Below are 14,602 nucleotides of genomic sequence, written 5' to 3'. Positions count from 1 at the left end.
GATGAGAATTGAATATACTATTATTATATAGACATAGGTTGCATATTGGATGAAAGTACCTGTATGACTTGTGTAGTAATTAGGTTTCTTTACTTAATGCCTTCTAAATGTTCAAGTTTATCACAGAAATGTAGAAAACATGCATATAGACTGAGACCTTATATCTTGAAAAAGAATGGGAATCGATTATATTAACCTGCTATTAGAATAGAAATAAGAGATTTAGAATTGATTAGTAAAATTAATAGAATGAAAAGTTGATGAAATTAATTTATATGATGTTTGCTTAATGCTCGTAAATATTTGATCACTATTTACTTGATTTAATGGTTTTGATTCAAAATTCGAAAGATGAGAATTGAATATTCTATCATTATATAGACATAGGTTGCATATTGGACGAAAGTACATGTATGACTTGTGTAGTAATTAGGTTTCTTTACTTATTGCCTTCTAAATGTTCAAGTTTATCACAGAAATGTAGAAAACCTGCATATAGACTGAGACCTTATATCTTGAAAAAGAATAGGAATCGATTATATTAACCTATTATTAGAATAGAAATAAGAGATTTAGAATTGATTAGTAAAATTAATAGAATGAAAAGTTGATGAAATTAATTTATATGATGTTTGTTTAATGCTGATAAATATTTGATCACTATTTACTTGATTTAATGGTTTTGATTCAAAATTCGAAAAATGAGAATTGAATATGCTATCATTATATAGACATAGGATGCATATTGGACGAAAGTACCTGTATGACTTGTGTAGTAATTAGGTTTCTTTACTTAATGCCTTCTAAATGTTCAAGTTTATCACAGAAATGTAGAAAACCTGCATATAGACTGAGACCTTATATCTTGAAAAAGAATAGGAATTGATTATATTAACCTGCTATTAGAATAGAAATAAGAGATTTAGAATTGATTAGTAAAAATAATAGAATGAAAAGTTGATGAAATTAATTTATATGATGTTTGCTTAATGCTCGTAAATATTTGATCACTATTTACTTGATTTAATGGTTTTGATTCAAAATTCGAAAGATGAGAATTGAATATTCTATCATTATATAGACATAGGTTGCATATTGGACGAAAGTACCTGTATGACTTGTGTAGTAATTAGGTTTCTTTACTTATTGCCTTCTAAATGTTCAAGTTTATCACAGAAATGTAGAAAACCTGCATATAGACTGAGACCTTATATCTTGAAAAAGAATAGGAATTGATTATATTAACCTGCTATTAGAATAGAAATAAGAGATTTAGAATTGATTAGTAAAATTAATAGAATGAAAAGTTGATGAAATTAATTTATATGATGTTTGCTTAATGCTCGTAAATATTTGATCACTATTTACTTGATTTAATGGTTTTGATTCAAAATTCGAAAGATGAGAATTGAATATTCTATCATTATATAGACATAGGTTGCATATTGGACGAAAGTACCTGTATGACTTGTGTAGTAATTAGGTTTCTTTACTTATTGCCTTCTAAATGTTCAAGTTTATCACAGAAATGTAGAAAACCTGCATATAGACTGAGACCTTATATCTTGAAAAAGAATAGGAATCGATTATATTAACCTGTTATTAGAATAGAAATAAGAGATTTAGAATTGATTAGTAAAATTAATAGAATGAAAAGTTGATGAAATTAATTTATATGATGTTTGTTTAATGCTGGTAAATATTTGATCACTATTTACTTGATTTAATGGTTTTGATTCAAAATTCGAAAAATGAGAATTGAGTATGCTATCATTATATAGACATAGGATGCATATTGGACGAAAGTACCTGTATGACTTGTGTAGTAATTAGGTTTCTTTACTTAATGCCTTCTAAATGTTCAAGTTTATCACAGAAATGTAGAAAACCTGCATATAGACTGAGACCTTATATCTTGAAAAAGAATAGGAATCGATTATATTAACCTGCTATTAGAATAGAAATAAGAGATTTAGAATTGATTAGTAAAATTAATAGAATGAAAAGTTGATGAAATTAACTCCTAAGCTTTTTATTATTGATTTTTAATTAGTTGATTCATTGTTTTGTTTCCAGTTATTTAAATTCTGTTCATAAATTAGAATAGTCATTTAAATTTTAATTATTCATTTAAGTTTAAATTTACCAAATAGAAAGTTAAAGAACAATTAGTGGTATTTTGAAGGCAATCTTCATGGGATCGACACTCTACTTATTATATATTACTTGATTCGACCACGTATACTTGCATGTTAAATTTTCAATGACCAATTAGATAATAACGATATGTTTACTTATCTAATCTACTATCAATATCGGTCATGTCCGATATAACATATACATCTGATCTTATCTACTTTGTAAATGTTATGGAAAAAACATAACACTGCAATGTGTAAGTAGATCATATCGTAGATTGGCAAGTCAGTGTAAATCCTGTGCACTGACTATTCTTAGGACTAACATATTTTGAACATATAATCATATTTATATTCCATTGTGATTACGTCACTATAAATATATGATTAGCTATATGCTCAGGATTTAATAGAAGTTTATATTAAACCAATAATCATGAAAATAAAACATGTGAGCAAAGTGATTGACCAAGTCAAAATACGATTTCTATTCTTTTATTGATAATAAAATGATATTACAAAGAAATTGGATTTTAATTAGGGCATAAAACCCCAACAAACTCCCACTTTCCCTAATTGAAACTAATGCCTTAATTCTACTAATCTCATTTCCTTGATATGCTTATCAAATGTAGCTTCTGGTAGTGTCTTTTGTAAACAGATCTGCAAGATTGTCATCTGATGCAATCTTCATAACCTTCACCTATCCCCTGACCACATATTCTCAAATTATGTGATACTTCTTTTCTATATGTTTACTCCTCTTAAGACTTCGAGGTTCTTTTTAGCAGAGCTGTAAATTCATGCCAGCCCGGCCCAGCACGATCCGTTTTTTTAAAAGCCCAAAAACTTGGGTCGTGTCGTGTTGGCCATTATAAAAATTTGGGTCGTGTTGTGCTAGCCCATATTTTGATAGGTCAGGCAAAGCACAACCCAAAAGCACAGTAATTTCATGTCAGGGTCGGGCCCGTGCTGTGTTTTGGACAGGCCAGCCCATTTTCAACAAATGGGCCAACACGTTTTGTAATACAGTGTCGTGCTCGTGCCTCCAAGACTTGTGCCGGTTTTGTGCCATGTCAAAAAGCTTGGCCCATATTTACAACACTACTTTTTAGTTGGCTATCGCTCCTGTGTTGTCACAAAACAACAAAAGTGATTTATCCATATCTGGAATAACACCAAGATCTTAATAAAACTTATTTAGCCAGACTATTTCCTTAGCTGCTTTAGACGAAGCTAAGTACTCAGCCTCCATGGCAAAATCTGAGATCACAGACTGCTTTACCTTCTCCATATCATATCTCCACCCCCAATAGTAAACAATATTCTAGAAGTAGACTACCTGTCATCGACATCAGTCTGAAAATCTGAATCGATGTAGCCTACAAGGTTTAGAACACCACCCTTGTAGAATAACATATAATACCTAGTTCATATTAAATACTTTAGAAGATGCTTAACTACTATCCAATGTTTTGGTCCTAGGTTTGACTGATACCTGCTCACTACTCCCACTGCATAGCAGATATCTGGTCTAGTACACATTATAGCATACATCAGACTTCCAACAACTGATGCGTAAGGATCTTTTCTCATTGCATCTTCCTCTTCAAAAGTCTAGGGAGACTGCTTCTGTTAAAGATGAATACCATGGCTGGATGGTAGACATCCTTTCTTGGAATTTTTCATTAAGAAATGTTCAAGCACTTTACAATGTAAGTTGCTTGAAATAGAGCTAAGAGTCTGTTCTTCCTATCTCTAATGATCTGGATACCTAGAACATAACTTGCTTCACCCAAATCCTTCATCTAGAATTGAGTGCTCAGTCAATTCTTCACATCTGATAATTTCTTAACATTGTTTCCAATGAGTAAGATATCATCTACATAAAGAACCAAGAATACCACTATTTGATTTTCCTTCAGTTGGTAAACACAAGGCTCGTCAATATTTTGTTCAAAGCCATAGGTTTTTATTATTTCATCAAACCTATGATTCCATGAATGAGAAGCTTGCTTAACTCCATAAATGGACCTATTAAACTTGCAAACTTTTCCTCCTTGTCCAGCTACTTTAAATCCTTCTGACTGACCCATATAAATGACTTCGTCAAGTTTCCCATTAAGAAAAGTAGTCTTAACATTTATTTGCCAGATCTCATACTCGAGAGCGGCTGCTATGGATAGGAAGATGCGAATGGACTTGAGCATGGCTACTAGACTAAAAGTTTTCTCATAGTCCACGCCTTCTCTTTGGGTATAACCCTTTGCCACTAATCGAGCTTTATAAGATTCGATATTTCCATCAACACCTCATTTCCTCTTGTAAAACCACTTGCACCCAATTACCCTAAACTCACTAGGTGCTTCCACAAGATCCCAAACAGAATTTGAGTACATGGATTCCATTTCTTGTTTCATGGCTTCGAGCCATACTTCCTTTTCGGGGCTAGCCATTGCCTGTTTGAAAGATAATGGATCATCGTCACTAGTGTCACAAACAACCATATTGGTTTCACCATCCAAACTATAGCGAACTAGGTTCGTAGATGCCCTCCCACTATGACGAGGCTCTGTGACTGTTTGCTCAGGAAGAGTGGTCGGTTGGACATGAAGGGTAGGAATTCCATCATAATCTTGCATTGATGACGATGAAACATTGGTTGGAGTCAATTCTTCAACCATCTCCTCTAAAACTACTTTGCTGTGCAGTTTGATGCTTTGGACATAGTCATTTTCTAGAAAAGTAACATTCGTAGTAGTAAACACTTTCTCTTCTGAATGACTATAGAAAATCCCCCCCCCCCCCCACGCCCCCGAGTGCCTTTAGGATAGCCAACAAACATGCAAGCTTCAGTTCACGGTTCTAGCTTTCCTTCCTTTTTCCTAAGGACGTGGGCGGGACACCCCCAGATTCTAAAATAACGTAAACTAGGTTCACGACAATTCCAGCATTCTAAAGGTGTTTTGGGGATTGATTTGGATGGTACGAAATTTAGAATGTCATTCACAGTTTCGATTGCATGTCCCCAAAATGAAGTTGGCAAAGTTGAGTAACTAAGCATGCATCTAACCATTTCCAATAAAGTGTTGTTCCGGCGTTACACTACACCATTTTGTTGCGGAGTACCCAGGGAAGTAAGTTGTCATAAAATCCAAAGTTCAGTTAAATGATCTTGGAACTGCATATACAAATATTCTCCACCCCTATCAAATCGCAGGATCTTTAACATTTTACCTAATTTGTTCTGAGCCATAGCTAGGAATTCCTGAAAATTTTAAAATGTTTCTGATTTCCTATGCATTAGGTAAAGACATGAGTATCTAGAGTAATTGTTAATAAAAGTGATGAAATACTCAAAACCACATGTGTATTGTACATTCAAAGGTCCATAAACGTGTGAATGAACAAGTCCAAGTTGTTTCATGGCCCTATCACCCTTAGCAGAGAATGGACGCTTGGTCAGTTTGCCTTCTAAACAAGATTCACAGATAGGTAATTCACCTAAGGTGAGTTCCCTCAAAGGCCCGTCCTTTGTAAGTCTTTTAATTCTATCATAGCCAATATGACCTAGTCTCAATGCCATAAATAAGTCATGTTATCATTATTGGTCTTTTGGCATTTATTGGTCCTAGGTTTAGCTACTTTGAATAAATCATTATTAAGAGTGAGAGGTACGTTAAGTCACAGAATATAAATCCCATTTTCCAAACATGCAATACACAATTGTGATCCATTATAAGAAATAGATATATTAAAATTTGTGAAAGTCATTGCAAATTGTTATAATTGCAACATGGAGACATAAATTAAATTTCTACTAAAATCCAGAATAAAAAATACATCATTCAAAATTAAATATTTATTTATGAACTTCAAGCGAGCTCTTCCTCTAACTTGGACCGTAACGAATGCTTCATTCCTAACTCTAAGCTTTAAGCCGCCTTCATCCACTTCCTCCCACGATTCAAGAAGCTGTAAACAGTTGCAAACATGGGTAGTAGATCTAGAATCAATAATCCATATGGATTTATCATTCTCTAAAACACATGTTTCTAAGATATATGAACTATAATCATTACCTTTGTTTTTCACTGCTAGAAACTTGGGGCAATGCTGTTTCCAATGCACCTTCTCATTGCAGTGAAATCACTTACCTTTACCTTTCTTGTTTTTATTTTTCCTCCCCGTAGGCGTCTGTGCACTCGTCTTTCTAGCCTTTGCAGGCCCGAGGTTTTTGTTTTGTCCATCTTTCCTCTTGTTTTCATCTTTTGAAGATGAAGCTTGGTTAGATTCAGCCTTAGTTGGATCAGCAGCAGCAGCAATAGTCTTCTATTCTCCTCCCATACTTGGTCCACCCATGATAGACTCGAAAGTCTAAAGCTCGTTCATGAGCTGCGTTAGACCATAGTTGAGTTTATTCATCACATAGTTGGTGGTGAACAGCAGGAAAGCTGGAGAGAGACTGTTGAGGATTAAGCCGACTTGAGTCTCCTCATCTATTATTGCTCCATGTAGTTCAGATTCCTGAAAGTAGTTGGTCATATTGATCAAGTGATCACAAACGTGCTGAGATGGTTCCATCCAAGCATTGGCATATTTCTTGGTGGCCTCAAAACAAGTCTGCACAGACTTTGCACTGAACCTGTCTTGGAGCTGATCCAGGATTTCGTAGGTCATCTCGACATTCTCCATCTTTGTCTTGAGAGTGTCGACCATACTAGTCAACATGTAGTACCATACCTTGTTATTGGCCACTTGCCAGCGTTCATGTTTGTCTCTTACAGATTTCGTAGCTCCTTCAGCTGGAACTTCCGGAGCTTCCTCAGGCACGATGAACTTGGAGTTTTCACCAATCAACATTATTTTGATGTTCTGCTTCCACTTGAGGAATTTTTCTCCAATGAGTTTCTCCATCGAAAGTTGAGAAATGGTGGGAATACACTACATATAATCTATGAAATACAAATTAATCACATTTGTTCAATAAAACTTCTACTCACTCTAATTTTAAGAAATAGCACAACATATACCATAAATATGTAAGGTATGAGAAAAAAATACCAAAATAATCATATCTCTATTTCATTAGGTTTTTAACTATTCTATGATATCATTGTCCCAGTTGGCGATAGTCAAAACATATCATTAGTTAAATAGAGTTGTGAACTCATTTGATAATGGACACCATTATTAACAACCTACTATTCGATCAAAATAAGAAAACAAAATCACTTATTTTATGAGCCACACTCACGGTTTCGATAATCAATAGATTTAGTCCTAGTAGTCATCGTAGGAGTGAGTCTAGTAGAATTTGGCCTATAATTATCTATCTTTTGAAGTTTAACATTGTCAAAATAACTAATGAACACCTTCCGTAGGGGGACAAATCAAAGCGTCTCGAGGCCCCATAAAGTTATTGACCTTGTTAATCTAACGCTGGAAATCGAATATTAATTGTTAAAGTAAGCTCATTATTAATTAAAAAATACTATTTTTTATTATTAATTTTCAAAAATTAATGAATGTGGTTCTCCAAAAAATTGTAAAATTAATTTTTTAAAAGCAAAGTCCTATAATTTTCTATTAATTCTAAAGTGTCACATTGAAACAAATTCAATTAAATTAGAATTAATTTGTTGCTAATCAATAGTTAGGTTTAACTGTTATAATAAACCTATACAATTAAGTCAACTCAGGAAATTGGGCCTTAACAATTGGGTTTGTATGGAAGAGGGTTGGGTCCAGTATTTCGTTTTCACTACTAAGGCCTCCATACTTTCATAGAAGGTCCAAAAGACAGGAATTTATACCTACGTTTTATTAATTGTTATTAATTAATTAGACCACTATAATCATGCAAATCAAATGGGTCTTAGCAAGTGGAACCATCTACAATAGAGGAACTTAAACTTTACATTTTCTAATGGGCCCAAATAAAATATTTCATTTTATGAACGTTTTATTTAGTAAAATTCATATATTAAGTAAACATATGGGCTACTATATGCATCTAAACCCAATTACAAAAATACAACATATAGTACAAACAAAGATGTTATAATTGGATGGGCCTAATCATTTTACTATATGAGGAAGTCTATAATTTTTGCAAAAATACCATAATTTATTTCATCTTCAAAAATACCACAATTAATTTTCTAGAATTTATCCAAAAATTTGAATTAATTAAAAAAAATTGCAAAAATAAATAAGTAAATTTATCAACAATTAACAAAAGTAAATTTAAATTTCATTTATCAACAATCAACGTAGTTTAGGTCATTTTGAAAAATATTAATTTAATTTAAATAAGATTTATCAACAATTAACTAAAATTAATTTAAATCTCATTTATTAAAAATTATTTTATTAATTGGTTTGAAAAACATGATATTTTTAAAAATTTAACCAGTGATAAATTTTTATAACAAATATCGTCTACTATTTTTGAAAAAATATTTAAACAGTTAAACAAATTCATATATCTATAAAAATATTTAGTCAACAAATTTTCAAATTTCAAATAATTTAAATATTAAAATCCATAGAATAATCAGATATTAATATCTTCAAATATCAGATCTCAAAAAAATATCAAGTATTAACAAAATATCTTTAATGTCTGATAACTTTATTTTAATATTTTAATATATAAAAATATTTAAAATTAATATCCGTACAAAATATCTATTTTTTAAAAGATCAAGAAACAAAAATATTGTATTTCAGAAAATATATTTTTAAATAATAGAAAAAATATGATATTTTTGTATTAACCCATTAAGAAATACATTCAAAATTCGAATTTTAAGAAAAAATTTATCGTAGGACGCGGCCAGTGAAATGGTCATCGCAGCGAGAGCCGGAAAAATTTAAGAAAAAATTTATTGCAAGGCGCAACCAATGAAAAGGTAGTCTCGACCAGAGCCCGAAAAAAAAATCAATAAAACATTGTGTAATTTTTCAATCCAAAAACGTTTTCTAAATAATTTTTACCATGTTTTATATCAAATAAAGCATTTATAAAAATTAATTGCATAGAAAACACAACAAAATAACTTAAATTTGTTAATAATAACATAAAAATCAATATGCTTCATAAAAAAACATGAAATCCATCAAATTATTCAACACATCAAATAATTCAATTTTTTTACCATGGTCATACATGAAAATAAAGATTATCAAATGCTCTGAGGCCAGTTGTTGGGAAAACTTATACAGAATCTTAATTATTTTCAAGTAAATCATATATTAAACACATTAATACAAGAAAACCTAGAACATGTTTCTACATTTGAATTTAAACATAGATAATGATAAGAGCACTCCCATTAGACGCAGTAGAATGTATTAGTCCTTCCTTCAGTTTCTCTAACCCTTGAATCCTTTCTATCACAGGGTATCACCAAGAAACTAAACTGATCTTCAAATTTCTTCATATTCTTCCAAAGTATCCTAAGAATCACCTAGACTAGAGTGGGCAATTCTCAACACAAGAGATAGATACAAAGAAAGGAAGAATAGAAGAGAATATTGAGGCTTGGAAAGGACTTATGTTGTAGAGAGAATCTAAAACCTAGAGCATCAAGAATAAATATATTATGATCTTCTCAAAACCTAGTCTTTCAAAAATCTCTCATTTAAACTCAATTATGATCTTCTTTTTATAGGCTCAATTAGGTCATTTATTTTAATTAAAAAAATCAATAAAATAATAGATAATATCAGCGATTAGGTCGAAATTCTCATGGGCTTTAGGCCCGTGAAATTTCTCATTTAATTATAAGCCTATTGGACTTAAAATCAAGGCATGTATTATTTTCTATTTATTAAAATATTTAAATCTTTTATCAAATTCATTACTTATAATTTAAACCTAGATATAAACTTAATTATTAATTTAGACACCAATTTGTTTTAATTAATAAATCTGCTCTAAAATCTCTTTTCTTCTCTAAATTGTATAACTCTGTGAAACTATCCAAAATTGACCTAGTCAACTTTGATAATTAAATCAATTAATTGAGACTATCTAGATGATTTTGTCCAAGATACAGTGGCGACCATGGGCCTATGAAATCAAGCTTCAATAAGTTATCATAAATTTTACAAATAAATTTACTAACTTATTAACTCATCGTGACTCTACTAAAGACTCAGAATTGCACTCTTGAATTCATGGAACACTCTATAAGCAATATAGATAAGCTATTAGTTATCCATTGCCACAACCATAATTGTCACTCAATCCTCTATAGACGGTCTACAATGAGATGGGACTAAAATACCGTTTTACCCCTCATTGTATTTTTTCCTTAAAACACTTAGCTCCTTGTAAATGATATTTAAGAAAACTAATATTAATTACTGAAATGAGATCTCTATCAATTAGCACCGTGAACCAAACTAAAAGGAACCCATCATTTTACTTCTTCATTAGAAGCTATAGAAGTTCATTTTTATGATTAACACTCCCACTCAATTACACTATCGAGTTCCCAAGATGTAAGTATGGGCTATTCTGTAGGGTGTACTTGTAATGCCCCGGATTCCCTAATATGGATTAATGGCTGGATTAGTGGGCCGGGAGGGCCATAACTGCTTAATTATGCCATTAAATGTATTTATGCATGTTTATGAGAATTATATTATAATATAATGTTAAGTGCATGCATGTGAGTCCACATTTGTTTATAGGGGTGTTTTGGTCATTTGGCTCATTGAGAGTATAATTGTATAATTGTATGCATGTCGATGATATGTGTTGAGACCACATTATAATGTGGGTTTGTTCGAGCTATTCGGCATGAGACGATCTTAGAATATTGATTAGCGGTTTAGTCACAACAGGTGTAAGTGTCGGGGCTTGGATTGAGTCTCGGGGTGATTTTAATGATTAGAGCGTTACCGGGTATTAAAGGGTAATGGGTTGTGAATTATTGGTGTTTGAGATTATTGAGAATAGCGAGAATTGGAGAGCGTTAATTATGATTAACGAGATAGGAGGGAAGTACCAAATATGTCCTTGGGAGACTTTAGAAACTATTAGTTGACCTAGGGGTAAAATGGACATTTCACCCCTAGGATAGATATATCCTTTGATAGCTGAAGAAGATAGTGGAAAAACAGAGTATGTCTAAGAGTTCTCCCGTACTTTCTTCTCTTCACCTTTCTTTGTGGTTTTTGAACCAATCTTGAGGATTCAAGCTTAGGAAGCAAGCCTTGGGAGTTTAGGAGTGTGTTCTATCATCGAAGAGCATCATAAGCTGAACTTTGGGTAAGTTTCTAACCATGGATTTCTCTGGTTTGCCTTGTTCTGGTTCTGTTTTGCAGCTGAGATTTCTAGGGTGAATTCTTGGTTTTGTTTGGAGTTTTGGATAGGGTTCCCATGCTTGATATGTTTGGGGTGTGTTAGGATGGTTTTTGGGTTCATTTGGCATCAAGAATAGGATTTTGAAGCTTGGAAATCGAGTTAGAATCGAAGGAGTTGAAGAAGGTCGGTTCAGGGGAGTTTGGGTCTGGAGGTAGCGCTATAGCGCCCACCTTAGGGCGCTACAGCGCTCCTCAGGAGGCTTTTTGGCATTTGGGTGGTTCTGAGTATAGCGCTGGGGCGCTAGGGGTTGAGCGATGTAGCGCTACCCTATTCCTTCTAAGTCCCGTTTTGAGTGTTTTTAAGGGTTTTTGACTTGGGGTTTCAATCCTTAAGGCCCGGGATCGAATCTACTCACCGTGTGGGCATGTTTCAAGGTCCCGAGAGTGGTGCTTAGGTTAAGACCCTATTTATGTGGATTCTCATTAATGGAGGTTATCTTTGGTTGTGACTAGGTAACCGCTAAGGAGCTAAAAGATTGATCGTTCTCAGGGATCGTTCTTATAATAACTTTCACTCGAACCAGAGGTAAGAAAACAGTGTATGAACACAGTTGCACCCTGTATAGGTATATGACATGCATGGTTTGCTATTGAAGCATGTTGGTTGATATTTGTGGACAAGGATTGCATATTAAATGCTAGTGAACGCTGATTACCTGTCTATGGCACTGACTAGTCAGGGACCGACTCTAAAGTCGATGATCACGCATTGAATAGCTCCATGGAATTAATGCGGGACCGACCCAAGGTCGAAGAACTTATAGGTGCTTGCCTGGTCTAAGACCAGATGTACTTAGCCAAGGTATATGACCCCGGTGACTGTTTTTCACATGGCTAGGGGACGTTGTCCATAGTTACGACTCTAGAGTCGGGAGGAAGGTTATGTTGGTGACCAATCACCATGCACCTGTCCTGATCAAACTTATGAAAGAACTACTTGTCAGTTAAGCCCTGGTGACCCTATCGTCACATGGCTAGAGGGAGTTGTACCCACCTTTGTGACTTTTGCTATTGTCACCCATCTGTATTGGACTGTTGGTCTCGAATGGTTATTATGATCATTGTTGATATTATGTCATGCTTTATTGTGTTTTCTTGTTGGGCCTTGGCTCATGGGTGCTGTGTGGTGCAGGTAAAGGAAAGGAGAAGCTTAACTAACCCTGAGTGGAGAGCTTGGGCGATGTGGTGTACATATTGGGCCGCTTGATCGCCACGGTCAAGGAGTTCTCAGAGGAACTAGGGGTTTGCCCTATTTTTGCCGCTTAGGCCGGCGGGAATTGTATATTTGAAACAGTAGCGACCCTTTTGTATTGTGAACAACTTGTAAATATTTTAAAGGCTCATGAGCAGTTTTTTTACTTAATGAAATGTATCCTTTCCTTTTTACCAGTTTTCACCTTAACCTGATAATACCACTTAGATCACGTTTTTAACCAAAGGACTCGGGTAGCGAGTCAAATTTCCGGCTCACTGTTCACCGTAACTGTTCTGGGGTAACCAGGGCGTTACAACTTGGTATCAGAGCAACGCCAAGGTTAGGGTTCCTATAGACTGGCTGGTTATGTACACACATCACCGAAGTCAAGCTCGACTCATGGTTTGGTAACTATATATGTGGTTACATGTATAATTGTTTAAATGTGATATATATGCTTTACCTGTGTGCATGAGATACTATGTTGAGCCTGTGCCCTGAAATATTATATCTTCAGCAAATGTGTGCTAATTAGTACTGAGATTGCTGGCTCCTGCTTATCAGTACGGTTTTTTATAAGTTATTATGCGATACATGCTGAGTGCTGAATGCCATAAACATGTGTCTGCTTGTGAATATTGAATGACTATGGAATGTGATAATTGTCTGTTTGTTCTTGGACCGTGAGGCAGCAAGAGGTTTAGTTATTACTACCTGACTGGTCGTATTGATTATTGTTTCAGTAAGGTATCAGTGGCAGAATGAACCCAAGACAGACAGACATGTCAGCTGGCCAGAGTGATCCAGGCCAGAATAATAACAGTCAGGGTCAAGAGAATGACCAATCCCAGATTCCACAGCCAGCACCTGCAAACTGGCAACAGATGTTTAAGGAATTGCAGGCTACAGTGCTAAAACAGGGAGAGGAGCTTCGTCTCCTAAGACAGCAGCAATTGCCTGTAATGGCCAGTGTTGCAGAGGCACCTTCTATGTTGGTGCCAGTTATTGGGCAGTTGCCTGGGGTTGAAAACAGATTGGAACCTCTTTATGAGCGGTTCAGGAAACAACAACCTCCTGTGTTTGAAGGCAGTGCCGATCCTACCAAAGCTGAACAATGGATGAGCATGATTACCACTATTCTTGACTTTATGAGAATAGTTGGTAGTGAGAGGGTGGCCTGTGCTGCCTATATGTTTCGGGATGATGGCCGGATTTGGTGGGAAGTGGTTGGCCAGACCAAGAATGTTAATCTCCTAAACTGGGAGGAGTTTCAGACCCTGTTCAATGAAAAATATTATAATGACGCTATTAGAGCGGCGAAGGCTGATGAATTTATGAGGCTACTTCAGGGAAGCTTATCAGTAACTGAGTATGCCTTAAAGCTTGACTGTTTGGCAAAGTTTGCCAAGAAGTTGGTGCCCACTAATGGGACCAGGAGAGAGCGTTTCTTACAGAGGCTACAACCCAGGTTAGCCCGAGATGTACGTATCACCACTATGGCAGGAGTTACCACTTATGGACAGGTGGTGGAGAAGGCACTCACAGCTGAGAGTGCAGAGACTAAGATCTGGCGTGACAATGCAGCCAGAAGGGATTTCAGGAGGCCAGGTCCTCCATTTGTGGGTTCTGGTAGGGGTGTTGGCCCCAGTGATCAGAAGAGGAAGGTTCCTGACACCTTCCCAGTTCCAGGTCCTGATAGACGGCCCCGTGGTATTTCTGTGGGTCGTCCAGGTGGTAATGAAGCCTGGAGATCTTATCCTGAGTGTCTTAGATGCAAGAGGCATCACTTGGGAGAGTGTAGGGCTAGGACCTGCTTCTCTTGTGGATCAGTGGGTCATCTCAAAAAGGATTGCCCTAAGGCAAGAAAGGAAGAACCCAAGAAGGCAGA

This window comes from Humulus lupulus, chromosome 1, assembly GCF_963169125.1.
Source record: "Humulus lupulus chromosome 1, drHumLupu1.1, whole genome shotgun sequence".
In the NCBI taxonomy this organism is placed as follows: domain Eukaryota; kingdom Viridiplantae; phylum Streptophyta; class Magnoliopsida; order Rosales; family Cannabaceae; genus Humulus; species Humulus lupulus.
Note: the sequence above shows the minus strand (reverse complement) of the source record.